The sequence below is a fragment of the Schistocerca americana genome, chromosome 5, assembly GCF_021461395.2.
Source record: "Schistocerca americana isolate TAMUIC-IGC-003095 chromosome 5, iqSchAmer2.1, whole genome shotgun sequence".
In the NCBI taxonomy this organism is placed as follows: domain Eukaryota; kingdom Metazoa; phylum Arthropoda; class Insecta; order Orthoptera; family Acrididae; genus Schistocerca; species Schistocerca americana.
The window spans coordinates 345,468,197-345,485,582 of record NC_060123.1 but is presented as its reverse complement, the minus strand read 5'-3'; positions in this window follow the sequence as shown (position 1 = coordinate 345,485,582).

Genomic DNA, 17,386 nt, shown 5'->3' with positions numbered 1-17,386 from the left:
ATGTGGATGTTACGTTATTTATTCTCGCTACAACGACTTTTTAGTGACTAATCCCTGTATCCGTCGTGATGTTAGCTATTTGCTCAGGATTATTTTTGATAAGTGGTTAAGAATGTTTTCGCAATCATTTAAAGTGAGCTTCTGAATTAATTGTTCAAAATAATTTTTGGAGAAAGCATTTAGTATGATTTCTGACGAAGTTTTATGCCGACCACGTGCTTTAAACACAGATTTTTAGGCAACATATCAAGGGCTGATTAAAAATGGTTCAAATGGCTCTTAGCCCTATGGGACTTAACATCTGAGGTCATCAGTCCCCTAGACTTAGAAATACTTAAACCTAACTAACCTAAGGACACGACACACATCCATGCCCGAGGCAGGATTCGAACCTCCTACCGTAGCAGCAGCGCGGTTCCGTACTGAAGCTTCTAGAACCGCTCGGCCACAGCGGCCGGTGTTACGGCGTTCTGAACGCTTTCAAGCAAAAACGGCTTTGTGCTTTTGACGTCCTCGATCTGAGCGTTTTCTGCAGTTGATTATTTAAGGAAGTCTGGTAGAGCGTAATAACCTGACCTCCGTTTAGTGATGAGATAGCGGACCTAGTAGTGGGGAAAAATTACTGTGAGTCTGAATTATGTTGTCCAATGGCCAAACGATTTCGGGAGTGTAACCGTGTCTTGAAATGAGTTGGGTCTCGTCGTGACTGAGAGACATCCGTCCTGTTTGACTGATATCAAAGGATTGATATCAGACAACTGTTCCTTTCTCTGTGACGGTTATCCTGTCTCGTACGTTTCCGAAAGTAGTTATACCAATCCTTGGTTAATTTAACAGTGCCGCACCCCTTTAGTTAGATATTTAAACTGAGTTACTAGTTTGACCGTATTATTATTCCGAGTACGGTCGCACTGAAGGGTGTCTAGCCTGCACCACATAGTTGTCGTGACTATTCCTCGGTACAGCGTATGTAGGCAAACTTAAAACGGCGCGAGGTATTTAAGGTAAGGAAACTACCATGTTCTATTAACCGAGTTTGTGGCTCTGTGCGTGGCTACATTGCGCTGAAGCACTGGAGTGTGAATTGTGCAGTATTCTGTGCGGGCCTGGCTAAACGGCTTTAGTTGATGAAAATTATCTTAACATCTTTATATTTGCGGTGTTTTAATGGACCTAGAGAACGTATTTGAAGAGTGATTTTGTACGATAGCCTATCTTATTGCCATATGAGAGGTTTTTCATTTAAGACTTGTTACCAGTTTTCGCAGGCTGCAATGGGTATTTTAGGAGATATCTTATAATTATCATCTGAGTTACTTTTGTGTAATTTGTATGATAAAGTTATTATTGCAACTTTAATTTTGCTGAGTATTTTCTTTATACTTATTACTGCGTTATGATAGGCCCGCTGCATTCTAATTCTGGGGGCCATTTTTTAAATACACCCACACAGATAGCGATTATTAGTTTTAAGGCGCGATGGAGAGTCTCATTATGTATATATACTAACTGTTTTGCCTGCGGGAAGGATTTTGTTAAATATACCAGCTTCCAATAGTAGAGCGTTTGAGAACAAATTAAATTGCCATTTGTGGTTTTCTTTAATTGTCGCAGTGGATGTCAGAGACCGTACTAAGCTATCGCTAAAACTGTAGTAGTGATTCATGGTGACTAGACTCCCACAAATCCGTCCATTTGTGGCACATTTGGGTGCCGGGTAGTAGAAGTTCCTGATTATTGAGTGATTGAAATTTATTTTATTCATTTATTTTGTTTTCTATTTATTTTGAAAACATAAGGGATATAGTGTAATGTACTTTATTAAACCGAAGGATACAATTTTAAAACACAGAGGATATACTTTATTGAATCCAAGAATACATTAATTTTCAAAGAATACTTACTCCTTGAGTGTTTACTGTACATAACTGTACAGTTCTAATACACACTTTGAAATATGTCTCTAATTTTTAACTGTCGTAATGATGATACGCGATGGTGGCATGCTTTATCACGGAACCGCTTTACAAACACTACATTGGTACTGCATGTATCTGGTTGTTGCACAATGTACTGCAGGAAGACCTCGATAGCGTCAGCACCAGCAGTGTGAGAAGTCTTCATGCTCTCTCCACCTGTCTCCCCTTCTTCATCACTTTCATCGTTACTTTCTTGTACGCTTTTGATCATTTCTTCATCTGTCAAAGTTTGGTCCGTATCACAGTTTTCCTCATTCAGCCAGTTATTAACATTTTCATCGTCAATTTCTTCTACGTCTGGAAGGTTGAGGAACCTGTCAGTGTACAAAGTAATTGATAATCCCGAACTGACTGGATCATCGCTGTCAATCACTACTGGATCCAGCTCGAAATCAATGGATGGCCATAATTTTCTCCAGCTCTTCATTATGGTAGCGCTCTCCACTTTAACCCATGCTTTGGCTACTTGGGAAAGAACACCACGTATATTAACTTCTTTCCATGCCTTCAGCATAGTCTCGATAGAGTCGTTTTCACTTTCGTTCAGCAAGGAGACGAGAAGTGAATGTCGGTAATGACGTTTAATTAATTCCAAAATTTCCTAGTCCATGGGCTGAACTAGGGCTGTCATATTGTGTGGAAGAAAGAGTGCTTGTACACGTACACCAACGGACTTTAGAGAAACATCTGAAGGATGATTGGGAGCATTGTCAATTATAAGAATAGCTTTCAGTGGAAGCTTTTTCTTCTTTACCTCTTTTCTTACTGCTGGTACAAACGTTTCATCGAGTCACCGAGAGAATATTTGTCTGTCCATCTACGCTTGCTTCTGAACGCAGTACTGCACTGGTAGAATATTTATGTCAGTGTGTTGAAAAAAACGTGAATATTGGTATTTTATAGTCACCATAGGCGGTAGTTTATGACTACCATTTGCAATACAATAAGCCATTAATGTTACGCACTGTTTCTGTTGCTTGTAACCACGAGCTTCCTTCTCATTGTTGCCAGCTAATGTTTTTGAAGGAAGCATCTTCTAAAAGAGACCTGTTTCATCAGCATTACAGCCGACAGAGCGGTTCTAGGCGCTTCAGTCCGGAACAGCGCGACTGCTACGGTCGCAGGTTCGAATCCTACCTCGGATATGGACGTGTGTGTGATGTCCTTAGCTTAGTTAGGTATAAGTAGTTCTAAGTTCTAGAGGACTGATGACCTCAGATGTTAAGTCCCGTATTGTTAAATGGAGCTGCTTTTTCGTTTATAATCGGGCCACTGACTGAAATTCCTTTACTGCGTTGTTGTATGAACCATCTATAAACAGCTCCGTCCAGTTCTTCATTCTCACTCTTTCGCATAACCTTCCGTTTCTCCGACTCACTATCAATTTGTGTTGAGTACTGTCGAATAACATCTTTCTTTTTGATGTCATAAATAGTTGCTCATCCAACACTGAACTCAGCAGCAATGGCTTTCTGTGAAGAACCTCGATTTAACTTATCTAAAATTTCGAGTTTCTTCTTGTGGTCTAGTGTAATGTGTTTGCTTTTAGAAGACATAATTCCGAACTATAAAGAAAGCTACAATTTCAAATACAGTATATGAAGCATTGTTTAACTAAGCACCGTTGCGCACGACAATTCCTTGTGCACGTAGTTTTAGGTGTGCGACGGATTTATGAGAGGATGGACTACTGAGGGCCGGATTAGGGAGAGTCTAGTGTAGTTTCAGCCTAGCCTTACCCTGGGGGGGGGGGGGGGGGTACGTTGAACTTTTTTCTGTGACAGGTCCTTCCCACCAGACATGCTGAACAAGCCCTTCCGCATCCAGAGCAAGTCAAGCAGACGCCAAGGGACGCCAAGTGCCAGACACCTTTAAGAGCTTCAACTATTCTTTGCGAACTTTAAATTAATAAAACAGAATAAAGTTAACCTCACCAGAATTAATATCTAGCCGTCCTCTCCCGTTACGTGATCGTATCCCGATCCAAAGTGATAGCATTTTGCACTGATTATTTACTATAACTTAGTATTGAACAGTTTCGTTCAGTGCTGAGACATAATTACGAACTGTGCAAAATGCTCGTTCTTTGTAGTTTATTCTGAGAAATTTGAATCTTCTACATTTCGCGTACGGGGACGAACGTCAATTTTACGCAGTGAGATTTAAATTAGTAGTTAGGACCGTCATTTTAATTTCGCATTCCCTGGGGACTTATTTCAAAACCCGTATCGCATGCGGTCTCACTTCAACCTAACTTAATATTGCTTTCTAACCTATTATCTGGAGTGAGGGAAGATAGTGTTAGAAAATTCATTATTCACCTCCAGGTTGACAAAAAGTCACACTGATAAGAGGTCGGATGAATGTGAGGAGTACATTGAAGTCCAGGGAACTGTCCGATGTCACTGACAAAGAAATGCGAGCCGATATGAAAGGCAAAGTAAACCCAGCATTAGAGTCAAAGTCTAACAGAGCTTTGGAAGACGTGCGATCGAATAAAGCAGAATGGACACATAAAATTTCTTTGGAATTTCTGCTATCATCAACAGAAGTGGCAAATATGTAAATATTTAAGTTGGTTTTCAAAATCTACGAGTCTTAGAGGCATACCATCAGACTTTGGAAGTAACAATGTGCACACAATTCCGAAGATAGCAAGGACAGATAAGTCTGAGAACTATTACACAATCAGCTTAATGGCTCTTGCATTGAAGTTCCTGATAAAAATAATATACAGAAGAATGGAAAAGACAACTGAGACTCGGCCTACCCATCCCTGTTAAATAGACGGAAGCGGCCACAGTGGACAGGAATACTACAATTTTCAACACCACCGTCAGCTGGAATTTCATGAAATCATTTATTGGCAACCCGTTTCGACGATACAGTTCGTCATCGTCAGGCCCTAAAAGTAATATGAAAATGGCGACATTATCACCATAATGACTTCAAAAGCAAAACTGGAAAAACTGAATCTTCAATTGCAATACGTAAAACACAGTTTTATTGTTCTTTAAAAACGATCTCTACACTATCTTACCAAATGTAATATGAATATTACATTTGGTAAGGTAGTGTGGAGATCGTTTTTAATTAGTGTTCGTCATTCATCTAGTTACACCTTCTTCTACGTGACAATATATAAACATACATATATAACTTCATTTAACGAACGTTTATTCAGCACTTGCACATACAAGTGCAAGCAGCCAACTGCCTCCGGCCAGAACACATACATATATACACAGCTACAGAACATTCCAGTGCAATGATTCTTGACATTTGTGGACACTTCTAGATTGTACTCAAACCGTATGTAGAAATTAAAATTATACAGTTCAGGTGAGTTATTATCTCATGACCCTCCAAGCAACAGTTTAGTATCATAACCACTACACCACGGTGCTACTCAGCTTCTTCTGCGACATTGCTCCCTCCTTAAAAGGACAGCATCTCGGTGTTACGTCGTCCTAGATCGGCAACTATTCATCGGTCCTGCATACTCCGACTCCCGATGACTGATGCTAACCCTGGCAGTGATCTTCTTTGAACTTCTGCCGCTACGCGCTTCGTCACCTTTCCACTTGTTGCCTGTTGCTGGAGCTTCGAATTTACACTGGGTGGCAGGATCCTTGTACGGCTTCATTCGAAGGACGTGAACCGCATCTCTGACCTTTCGTCGTCTTGTGTCGGGGTCAAAATCTAAGTGACATCAGACAACAGTCTTACAACATTATATGGTCTAAAGTAGCGCCTGAGGAGCTTCTCAGAGAGACCAACTTCCCGAACAGGAGTGAAGATCCAGACGAGATCACCAGGCTGGTAGACAACGGGGCGGTGTCTCGTATCATACCTTCGGCGATCCTTTCCATGAGCCTGCAGGGTGTGGAGTCGAGCTAACTGCCGAACTTCCTCAGCTCTAGTTAACATCTGGCCGATGTAGTCATCGTCCATGTCATCAGGATGTAACGGAAACACAGCGTTCATCGTCGTAGTCGCCTCACGCCCATGCTCTAGGAAAAATGGTGTAAATCCTGTGGTGTCTTGTTTGGCGGTGTTGTAGGCATACGTCACGAAAGGTAGCACCTCATCCCAGTATCTCTGCTCAACATTGACGAACATTGATACCATGTTATCCAAGGTCTTATTAAGGCGTTCAGTAAGCCCGCTAGTTTGCGGATGGTAGGCAGTCGTCATTTGACGAGTAATGTCCCACCGACGGTTTATCTCTGTCACAAGATTCCACTGAAAAACTTTCTCTCGATCCGTAATTAATGACCTTGGGGCACCGTGATTTAATACAATGTCCTCCACGATGAATTTCGCTACCTCGGATACTTCGGCTGTTTTCACGGCTTTTGTAATGGCATGCCGTGTCAGATAATCAGTGCGAACAATAATCCATCTATTGCCACTAGCAGACGCTGGAAATCGTCCGAGGAGGTCAATCCCAACATGATGGAAAGGCGTTTCGGCAAGTGGAATTGGTATGAGTCGGTCAGGTGGTCTCTGAGGAACTGCCTTTCTCCTCTGGCACTCTCTACAGTACGACACATTGTGACGGACGCTCCTAAATAAACCTGGCCATAAAAAGTGTCTTGCGTATTCTATGTCTCAATAAAACCTAAATGTCCTGCCTCAGGTGAGTCATGGAATTTCTGTAGCACATCTAAGCGCATGTGTTTAGGAATCAGTGGTGGCCACCTCTTTCCAAACGGATCGAAGTTTTTCTTGCAAAGTAATCCATTAACTACCTTAAAAATGTCCTTTCACACCCACTGACCGATTTAAGGCAAGCATAATTTGAGATATCTTGGCGTCCTCCTTCTGCTCAGCAGAGAGATCCTGTAGTGCAGTAAGACAGTCACTATCTTCATTAAAGTCTTCATGGTCTTGCACAGGGTTTCTTGAGAGACAGTCGGAATTTCGTGTTTTCTTCCACTCTTGTACACTATGGTAATGTCATACTCTTGAAGACATAGAGCCCACCTGGCGAGTCGTCCTGTTGGATCCTTAAGACATGTCAGCCAACAAAGTGAATGATGGTCTGTAACAACTGTGAATGGCCTTCCATAGAGATAATACGGAAATTTGCACATGGCCCAGATCACAGCAAGACATTCTCTTTCTGTAGTTGAGTAGTTTCTCTCGGCCTTTGTAAGTGTCCTAGAAGCATAAGCTATAACCTTCTCTTTTCCATCTGAAATTTACACTAGAAAAGCACCCGCCCCATACTCACTGGCAACTGTGTGTATTTCTGCAGGTGCTGTCTCATCATACAGACCAAGTACAGGGTCAGTCGTCAGAGATTTTCGCTGCATAACGGAAGAACCCTGCTGCGCGCCACCCTAGTTAAATCTAGCATCAGCTTTTAACAACACTTGGAGTGGCCTAGCTTTGACACAAAAGTCTTTGATAAAATGATGGTAACAAGAACATAATCCAAGGAAGCTTCTCACATCTCTAATACTTTTAAGAATAGGAAAATCCGTTATAGTCCTCACCTTTTCTTAGTCCGGCCGCACACTTTCGTTTGATACAAGGTTTCCAAGTATTTTGTTTTCTTTTGCTCCAAAGAGACAAATTCTCAGATTAAGTTTCAGTCCACCTTGTTGGAGACATTTAAGAACGGCCCTCAGTCTATATACGTGTTCATCAAATGTCTCTGAGAACATTATAATGTCATCTAAATAACAAAGATACATCGTCCACATGAGGTGACGTAGAAGATTATCCATCATCCGTTCAAAAGTTGCTTGTGCATTACACAAACCAAACGGCATTACCGTTAACTCATACAGGCCCTCAGGGGTGATGAATGCAGTTTTCTGACGATCAGCCTCAGCTACTTTGATTTGCCAGTATCGTGAGTACATGTCGATGGTTGAGAAAAGCTTAACCCCCTGCAGACAATCTAGTGCAGGCTCATCCAAGAATTGCGACCGGCGGGCGCGCCCGCAAGACAGTGTAGTTCAGCGACCCGTCCGCAACCGTGTGTCGCTAGTGTCGCCATAGGAGCGAGAGAGAGAGAGAGAGAGAGAGAGAGAGAGAGAGAGAGAGAAAGCGAGAGAGAGAGAGAGAGAGAGCTGCAGAGCGAGTAAGACCGCACAGTACTGCTCTGCGCTGGACTGTCCCGCGGTCAGATCTAACGTAAACAAAATATTCTATTTTAGAATTAATTTTATGTAATGGATATAGAGTATCATTCTTAATATTAGTAGTTACAATTAAGCATTTTTTGTTATACTTCGTCTACAATTTTTTGTATCCCTTTTCAGAGTTTAGAAATCGGATACTTCGTTTGCTGTTTTGTACGTAATAATTTTAACTGACCAAGTTTGAAAACTTATTAAAATAGAATTAAGGTTATAAAGCTCCTTGACTCTTACAGTCAACATTGTTGAAGAAGACAATTAACATTTTACACGTTTTTCTTTTTCGAGGAAACGATTTTGTCTAGGTTTGGTACAATATTCTGTGAGACTGCTAACCTCAAAGAATTGGTCAAATTTTTATCGCCATGGAATGAACGGTTCTTAGTTTTAGCAAGCTTTAAGAGAGAGAAAAAGCGCTCACAAATATACGTGGAACCAAACATTGAGAGAACTTTGGCCGCGTGCTTGTGCAATAGAGGACATTTCTCTCGTGGAAGACAGCTGCAAAAGTCATCCAAAGTTTTACACATAAGAAAGCGGTCCTTCGGGCGGATATGGCACTGTAGGTCAATCAGCTCTAGTTGACGCACTTGTGAGACGTCCTCTCCCCGAAGGGAAAATGGGCGAACAAATATATCTATCGGCTGGCATTCGGGCGGTCCGCACGGCCGGCTAAGCGGCACGGCTCGGCCACTGCAGCAACATACGAATTCGCCCGGGGCGCTGGCTGCGGGCGATCGCGGGCGCTAGCGCCCCAGGGGCACAGTTTGGACGAGCCTTATCTAGTGTATCGTCAATTCGTGGAAGTGGGTAAACGTCCTTTTTAGTTGTCTTATTAAGCTTCCTGTAATCAACACAAAAGCGCCAACTGCCATCCTTCTTCCTGACGAGGACGACTGGTGACGTCCATGGGCTCTGCGAAGGCTGAACGATGTCATTCTTCATCATTTTTTCTACCTCTTCCCGAATTATTCGACATTCCATTGCTAACACACGGTATGCTGTCTGGCTTATTGGTTGATGGTCTCCAGTGTTAGTCCAGTGCTTCACTGTCGATTTGTCTAATTTGCTGGTCACCTGTTGATAGAAGTATTCAGAGGTGCTCTTGAAGAACGGCAAGTAGCTTCTTCTGTTGTTCGTTAGTGAGATCCGGTGATAGTCGAGCTAGAAGATCTTGTCTCATAGTGGTCACGCTAATTTCGCCCACAGACTCGGCATGGGAGGTTTCTATGACGCTCAGCTGTTCTTCAATTAACGGCTCAGCATTAGCTACGCACATGCGTCTTGGAAGGACCAGCCCTTCTCGGCGACACTTAACTATCCATAATTCACCGAACCCGCTCTTAAACGAGACGACAGAGGCTGGGTTGACCAAGTTATTCTTCAGTGGTGTGCTTCTCTTAAATTCCACTACAAGATCCATGGGTTGTTGCATGGCATGACACGTGACAGTTACGTTTCTAGCCCTGATTGTAGGAATGATCACTTCATTAGCACACATAGTCTCCACACACTCGGATGCGCATCTTCCTGTCCACAGTATCTCACCTCGTCTAAAATAATCTTGGAGCGACCACAATCTATAATTGCCTGAGAAGCTCTCAAAAAGTCCCACCCTAGAATGACGTTATGATCACACTCTTGTAAGACGATGAACTCTAAGGGCTGTGTATGGCCATTTATACCCACACGAATGGTACATCTTCCTGTAGGTTTTACATATTTCCCATTAGCCACCTTTGGCAGAGATGTTTCGCAGTCGACGAATACAGTTTCCTGCAACGGGCGACGGTACTTCTCCGAAATGACTGAATATGAGGCTCCAGGGTCCACAAGAGCTTGGGCTGGTCTGCCATCCATGAGGATATCGACGTAGTTTCCTATCATTTTTGTAGTGATCGACGGCGGAGGATTTTTCTCATCGGAAGCCTCACCTCCAAGGAAGGTTGCACCCTTAATTTCTCCAGGTTGAGGTGGCTAGGTGATAGGTTGGAGCTTCTAAACAGCGATGGAGACCTTGATCGACGTGTTGGGGAGCGTCGCCTCCAGCGGCTAGCTTTCGGCGATGGTAAATTCTGCACCCACATATTCTTGTTCATCGTCGTTGTGCCGGAGTTGGCATTGGCTAAGATCGGTCCGCTGTCTTCTGGCGCGGGCAACATCAAATATCCGCCGCCTTTCTCGACAACAGCACACCACATGCCCCGGTCGTCCACAGTGGAAACATACTGGTTGATTATCCTGGGTCCTCCAGACGTCAGTCTTCCTTGGTGTCCAAACAGGTTCCTCATGCCGAATTTGTAGGAACCTAACTCCACCAGGGTCTCGACTTTTTCACCGTTTTAAAGGAAAATGAAGGACGAGAGATTAGGTTCAATGTCTGTTCCACTGCCACCCTTATGAATTCTTGAAGCGTTTCGGTTGTTTGCTCGCCTTGCAATCCAAGTGCCTTCTGAACTTCCTTTCTCACTCTCTGATGAAGACTACTTGCGAAATCAGTTGTTTCCTCCATCACAGATATCGATAAGACGTTTAGAAGCGGTTCAAACCTCTTACGTGAAATTCTTTTTTGATGCAATGTCTCGATATGCTAGCACCATTTTATGACGTCTACTGTCGAAACCTCCTTCAGGAGTACGGCTTCATAAATGTCCTCAGCGCCGGTCTTGGTGGCCGAGTGGCTCTAGACACTTCAGTCCTGAACCGCGCTGCTGGTACAGTCGCAGGTTCGCATCCTGCCTCGGGCATGGATGTGTGTGATGTCCTTAGGTTAGATGGGTTTAAGTTCTAAGGGACTGATGACCTCAGCTGTTGAGTCCCATAGTGCTCAGCGCCGGTTTTGAACATGTCTTCAGCAACAACCTTCATGAAATGTGCAACCTTATCTTCCTCCTTCATTTTAGGATCCACTATTTTACACAGTTCCAAGACGTCTTGTATGTAGGACGCTATAGTTTCTCCTGGACGATGTGCCCAGTACTTTAATTTCTCTTTAGCCTTGCACTTCTGTCGTTGTCTGTCGCCGAAATACTTGCGCAGTTCCGCCTGGAGTACTTCCCAGCTAGTGAACTTCTTCTCGTTGTTCTCATACCATAGCTTGGCAGTGCCCTCAAAGTAGAAAAATACGTTATACAAACACACGGTGTCATCCCATTTGTTAAATTTGGCTTTACGCTTCCGCCACTTGTTTGGATCTTGGCCTTCGTCGACAGAGAACCCGGAAGAATGTATCATGTGGTAGCACACAGTTGCTGACATCGTTACGTCCTCTTCTTCTTCTGTCTCCGATAGATTGCAATCTCTTGAATAATGCTTGATCTCGGTTTTCTGTCGTGGCATGATTGGAGCCACTGTGTCGTCAATAATGTGCGCTTACACAAGTTCAAATACCAAGTGCCTCCACCAGAACAATGTCACGTAGAAGAAGGTGTAATTAGATAAATGACGAAACTAACTTCACTTAACGAACGTTTATTCAGCACTTGCACATACAAGAGCGCGGAACGAACTGCCTCCGGCCAGAACACATACAGTGTATATGATTCTTGACATTTGTGGATACTTATAGAATGTACTCAGACCGAATGTAGAAGTTGAGATTGTATGGTCGATATGAGGTTTGAACTCAGAATCCTCCATGCAACAGTTTAATATCAAAACCACTACACCACGGTGCTACTCACCATCTTCCGCGACAATCATATATATCGAAATAGTGAAATATGCATCGGAGCTCATTAGTGACAGCTCAAGATACCTAAATAAGGCCTGTAGACCAGAAGCATGAGATGAAATCATCGTAATATACCTGCTACCCGAAGACGACAGAAAGTTGCATGAGAATAGGCCGAATCTATGTAGTACATAGCACACAACAGGAAAATTAGGAAGGATCTCGTGCTACCTGCACATCCCTCTGGCAGGATTACTCGACATAAACCGAAATCGTTGGCCCTCAGGCACTGACTACGACAAAAAGCTACTGTTCTGAAGCAGAACCACTAACTTCGGTGGGTACGATATAAGGGATAATAGCCTACATCAAAACTGGAAAAATATGAGAGCGCGGCGGGGGGGGGGGGGGGGGGGGCTGACTGAGAGACCCCCTTACATTGGTAGCGTAAGTGTTTTTTTTAACTTGGAATTATATCACTTAAAGTAGTCAGTAATACTAAGTTAGTAAGTTTCATAATTTGGAAATGTGTCGAAAATTTGTGCCACAAAGCAAAACTAAACCATATGTAAATACATACCTAGATATACATGTAAAATTAAACTTTATGCACTTGTCAATGTTAGCAGTTGTTGACATAAGATAAAAAAATTAAATAGTAAGGGTATTAATATCCAGAATAATTTACGAGTTTGCGTGGCAAATAATAAGTGGAAATCATCTAGTAGCGTTACCCAACTACCGCGATTATCGTGCAAAATCTTGTAAACTGACTGAAAAGAAAACATCTCACAACTTCCGTGTTACAAATACAGAGAATAACAGCCTCTATCAGAATTAAGGAAGAGGGCACGAGGTTGGGTGGGTAGGGGTGTATTGGTACGAGATAGGGAGGGCGGTTGGCGAAACTATTACATAAAGCCTGAATGTAATGTAAAGTAACCATGATTACAAAATTACCACCTAAGCTACTAACATCTCACATCATGCACGCATGGTGGATCAACATAACAGGTAACTGTAATCTCGATATAAGGAAGAACAAAAACTTACAATTGCGGTGGGTGTGAATACAGGGAATAGCAGCCTGCACCAAAATTAGAAAAATTTAAACATATAGAAGTGATTATTCGAGAACGGGAGAGAAAGGGTTGGGATGCATTACCTAAATGCCGCAAAAAGGGCTCTTATATCCGAATGGGAGTTGGCGGAAGTAGGGGCAGACACCCATTACATAAATAAAGCATAAACACAATGTAAACCGTCACCGAAAACAAAACTATCGTAAGGGCCACTAATATCTAACATCATGTGCATATAGCGGTTCAACATAATAACAAAGGCTGATCTGTATGTGAGAATATACTAACCAAGTACAGTGGCCTACCGTGTATAATTATGTCGCCTGAATGAACACTGTGGTACAACGTAAGGAGGCAATAAAATGGAAACAGAAACACAAAACGGAAAACTCACCTCTAAATACTTAGTGGCTGAAGTTTCCGGAAAAACTTCAGTCAGGAGGTTCCTCGTGAAAATAATCAGTATCTGTATCTTGTAGAAACAAGTCATACGACGTGAGAACGTCATATCTATAAGTAATTACAAACAACATTCCATTCCAGTCACACCGGCTCTTCTAAGCAACCACACAATGTGAGATCGAAAACAGAAGTACAGCGAGCGAGAGTTGCACAGAGAAGTAAAAAACGTTTCCAACGACATCGAAATAAACTACTTGGACTGAATCTATGCATATGGTCGATATGTGCGTAGCTCAATTTGCTAGTATAGAAACATATCTATAGCAGACAGAGCCGTTGAAATACGGAACTAAGGGAATACCAAGACGGCGTTAAGTGCCGACGAACCATACGTGAGGTGTAACATACCCATACAACCATACAAACAAAACAAAAAGAAAAAAGTGTACACGTTAAAAGACTGCCTGATATGAATAGCCGCCGATATACCAGAACGTTCAACATGTGTGATTAGTGCTAAGCAGTCCGGAAATTTACCAGTGGCCTTACATCGGGATATTACACGGCCAGCGAAACCCAGAACGTACCTGACACCCTGGTTTAGAAAGACAATGTGTATGTAAGCCACATCTCGGCCACCAAATACATCAATGTATTCCACAATATTTTTCTAATTTGGTCGAAAAGTCTTACATATTTTATTACAGTATTTTTACAATACATTTATTAAGGCAGTATACAGATCGTTTTAAATAATGAAAATAACTATGTACTTCTTATTTCAATCAGAGATTCAGTTTTGTTTTCCAGGTCATGATGGTGCTAACGTTTCAATACTGGTATTACTTTTAGGGCCCAATAATGACGTAGTATATCGTCAAAACCAGTTGCTAATGAAATTATAATGAAACTACGGCGCCGGCCGGGGTGGTCGAGCGGTTGTAGGCGCTACAGTCTGGAACCACGAGAATCGCTACGGTCGCAGGTTCGAATCCTGCCTCGGGCATGAATGTCCTTAGGTTAGTTTGGTTTAAGTAGTTCTAAATTCTAGGGGACTGATGACCTCAGCAGCTAAGTCCCATAGTGCTCAGAGCCATTTGAACCAATTTGAAACTACGGCTGAAGGTAGTGTTTAAAACTGAAATATTTGAGACTCTGTTAAAGGACAATCAGTTTGGCTTGGGAAAGGTAAAGGCACTCAAGTTGCAAACTTCACTCTGCTATTGATAATGGAAGCAAAGACATAAGAAACTTCAAGAGATGTTCAAAGGCCTTGTTGATTTGGAAAATATGTTCGACAGCGCTGAATGGTGCAAGATGTTCCAAATTCTGAGAAAGATAAGGGTAAGCTATATGGAAAGACTGTTAATACGCAATATGTACAAGAACAAGATGAAAATTTAAGACCGGAGGACCGAGAGCAAAGTGCTCGAATTCAGAATGATGTAAAACGAGAATGCAGTCATTCGCCCTTACTTTTTCAATATATACATCCAACAAGCAATGATGGATAAAAAACAAAGCTTTAGGAGTTGCATTAAAATTCAAGGTAAAAGTAATTTCAATGATAAGATTCACTAATGACGTTACCAATTCGAAGAAAGTGAGGAAGAATCACAGTACCTGTTGAGTGGAATGGTAAGTCCAATGGGTACAGAATATCGATTGAAAGTGAAACAAACGGAGACTGAAGTGGTGAGGAGGAACAGAAGTATGATTGGCGACAGTATTAACATCAAAACCGTTGATCACGAAGTAGACGAAGTTAAAGAAATCTGATAGCTAGAAAGCTTGGAATAACACATGACGGACAGGGACTTAAAAAGCAGATTAGCATGGATGTGATTGTAGTTGTAGATGTTGATGTAGAAATAATTGAAAACGTGGAACACAAGTACTACTCTGAAATGTACAGGTTGGCACAAGACACTAATTCGTGCTGCGCAACGAAGAACCAGTCAGAAAACTGATGATGCAGTAAATAGATAAATAAATTAATGAGGGCTCTTACGGATGCATAGAGTAGTTCGTTTTCCCCTCGCTCCATTTGCGAGTGGAACAAAAAAATTAAGACTAACGGTGGTAAAGGTGTCCTCTGCAGTGCAGCGTATGTGAGGTTGCGGATTATGTATGAAAATGTAGATTAGTATTTTATCCATCTTTCAGCCGCACGAAAGAAATGTCATTTTCTTAACCGGTTTCAGGCCCTTAGTGCCTTTCTTCAGCAGGCTGTAACTTCCGCATTATTTGCGAGTGTCAAAAATAAGATGAGTGCAGCATATTTCTGTGGTCCAATTTCATGGACGACAGTAACCTGCTGCATGTATCTTATTTTTGACACTCGCAAATAATGCCATATTTACAACCTTCTGAAGAAGGGCACTCACTGCCTCAAACCGGTTAGGAAAATAAAATTTCGATTTTGCAAATGGTTGCTCATTACTTCAATTAAGATTAGATATAATTTCCTTCGCTTGAAATCCTAGAACGCATAAATTTTACGGCAAAGTCGTAGACCAAGTAACATGTTAAGTGTATCTTCGTCGCGTCGGTACCTTAGCAAACGGAAAAAAATTATATTTGTTATGCAAAGGAAAGAGCTTAGAACCAAATAATAACATTAACACTTGGGTTGGAAAAGTTATTTTCCGTTATTTCAGGAACTGACAATCTGATGCAGACTGCCTTTCCTTTTTTCAGAGCACTATTGCGTGATCGGTTCCGTATTTATTTAAAAAAATTGGATCTGGTGCGCTCGCGTCGGGCACCATTACAGAGAGACATTTAGTCTGTGGTAAGCTGTGTGTGTGTGTGTGTTTGAGAGAGAGAGAGAGAGAGAGAGAGAGAGAGAGAGAGAGAGAGAGTGTGTGTGTGTGTGTGTGTGTGTGTGTGTGTGTGTGGGAGCGCTCGCGTCAGCGACAGAGAGAGAGAGCAGACGCAGTAGTGGTAGTGCGGAGTGGGGAGGGCAGTGAAGCGTTTTCATGTCAGCGCACAGTGGCGGCTGGAACACGGGCGTGCTCATGCATTTTCATGACTGGCCACGCGTCCGCACAGGTCAGCTTGACACGGTCCGCATTGTCGAGATGTCCCCGGGTCCCCGTAGTCCACGCCACACTGCAGGCACTGACGCTCGCTGGGCAGCATACGCTGCAGGCGCCAACCCATGCTGAAGTCCTTCCCACATGCGTCACCTTCGTTGAATACGGAGTAAAGGAACATTGTCATAATTAGCCCGTTCCTGTACAGTGTTTCGCACGTACAAATCTACAGTTATGGCTACACTTCTGTCATTATGCAGACACTCACTATCAGCACAATGCGCAAGCTGTTGCTGTTCAACTCTTTAACCTTTCCCTTTCCCCGACCTCAGAGAGAAACAGAAATGATAGCCATTTAGTATATACATTCAGAAGTGCGACGTTAATCACAGTTCTGACATGACGGACTTTTTTTATTGTCCTCGATCTTCCGCTTCATTTCATGCGGTCCGCCACGAATTCCTCTCTTGTGCCAACCTCTTCATCGCAGGGCAGCACTTGCAACCTTTGTCCCCAATTATTTGCTGCACTCATTCCAGTCGCTGTCTTCCTCTACAACTTCACCGTCTGCAGGTTCCTCTAGTACCATGGAAGTCTTATACTGATGTTTTAACAAATGTCCTCTCATCCTGTATCATATTCTTGTCAGTGTTTTCCATGTATTCCTATCCTCGCCGACTTTCTGGAGAACCCCCACATTCCTCATATTACACATTACCAGTCGTCCTAATTTTCAACATTTGACAGTAGCACCACGTATGAAATCCTTCTGTTCTCTTCTTTTCCGATTTTCTTACAGTCCAAGTTTCACAGCCATACAATGCTGTGCTCCAAACTTGCATTCTTTGAAATTTCTTCCTCAAATTAAGACCTATGTTTCATACAGACAGATTTCACTTGAATGTCCTTTCTGCCAGCGCTAGTTTAATTTTGTTGACCTCCTTGCTCCGACCGTCGTTGGTTATTTTGCTGCCTATGTAGTAGATTACTTAACATCATCTACTTCCAGTGCATCAATCCTGATGTTATGTTTCCCAGTGTTGTCATTTCTGCCACT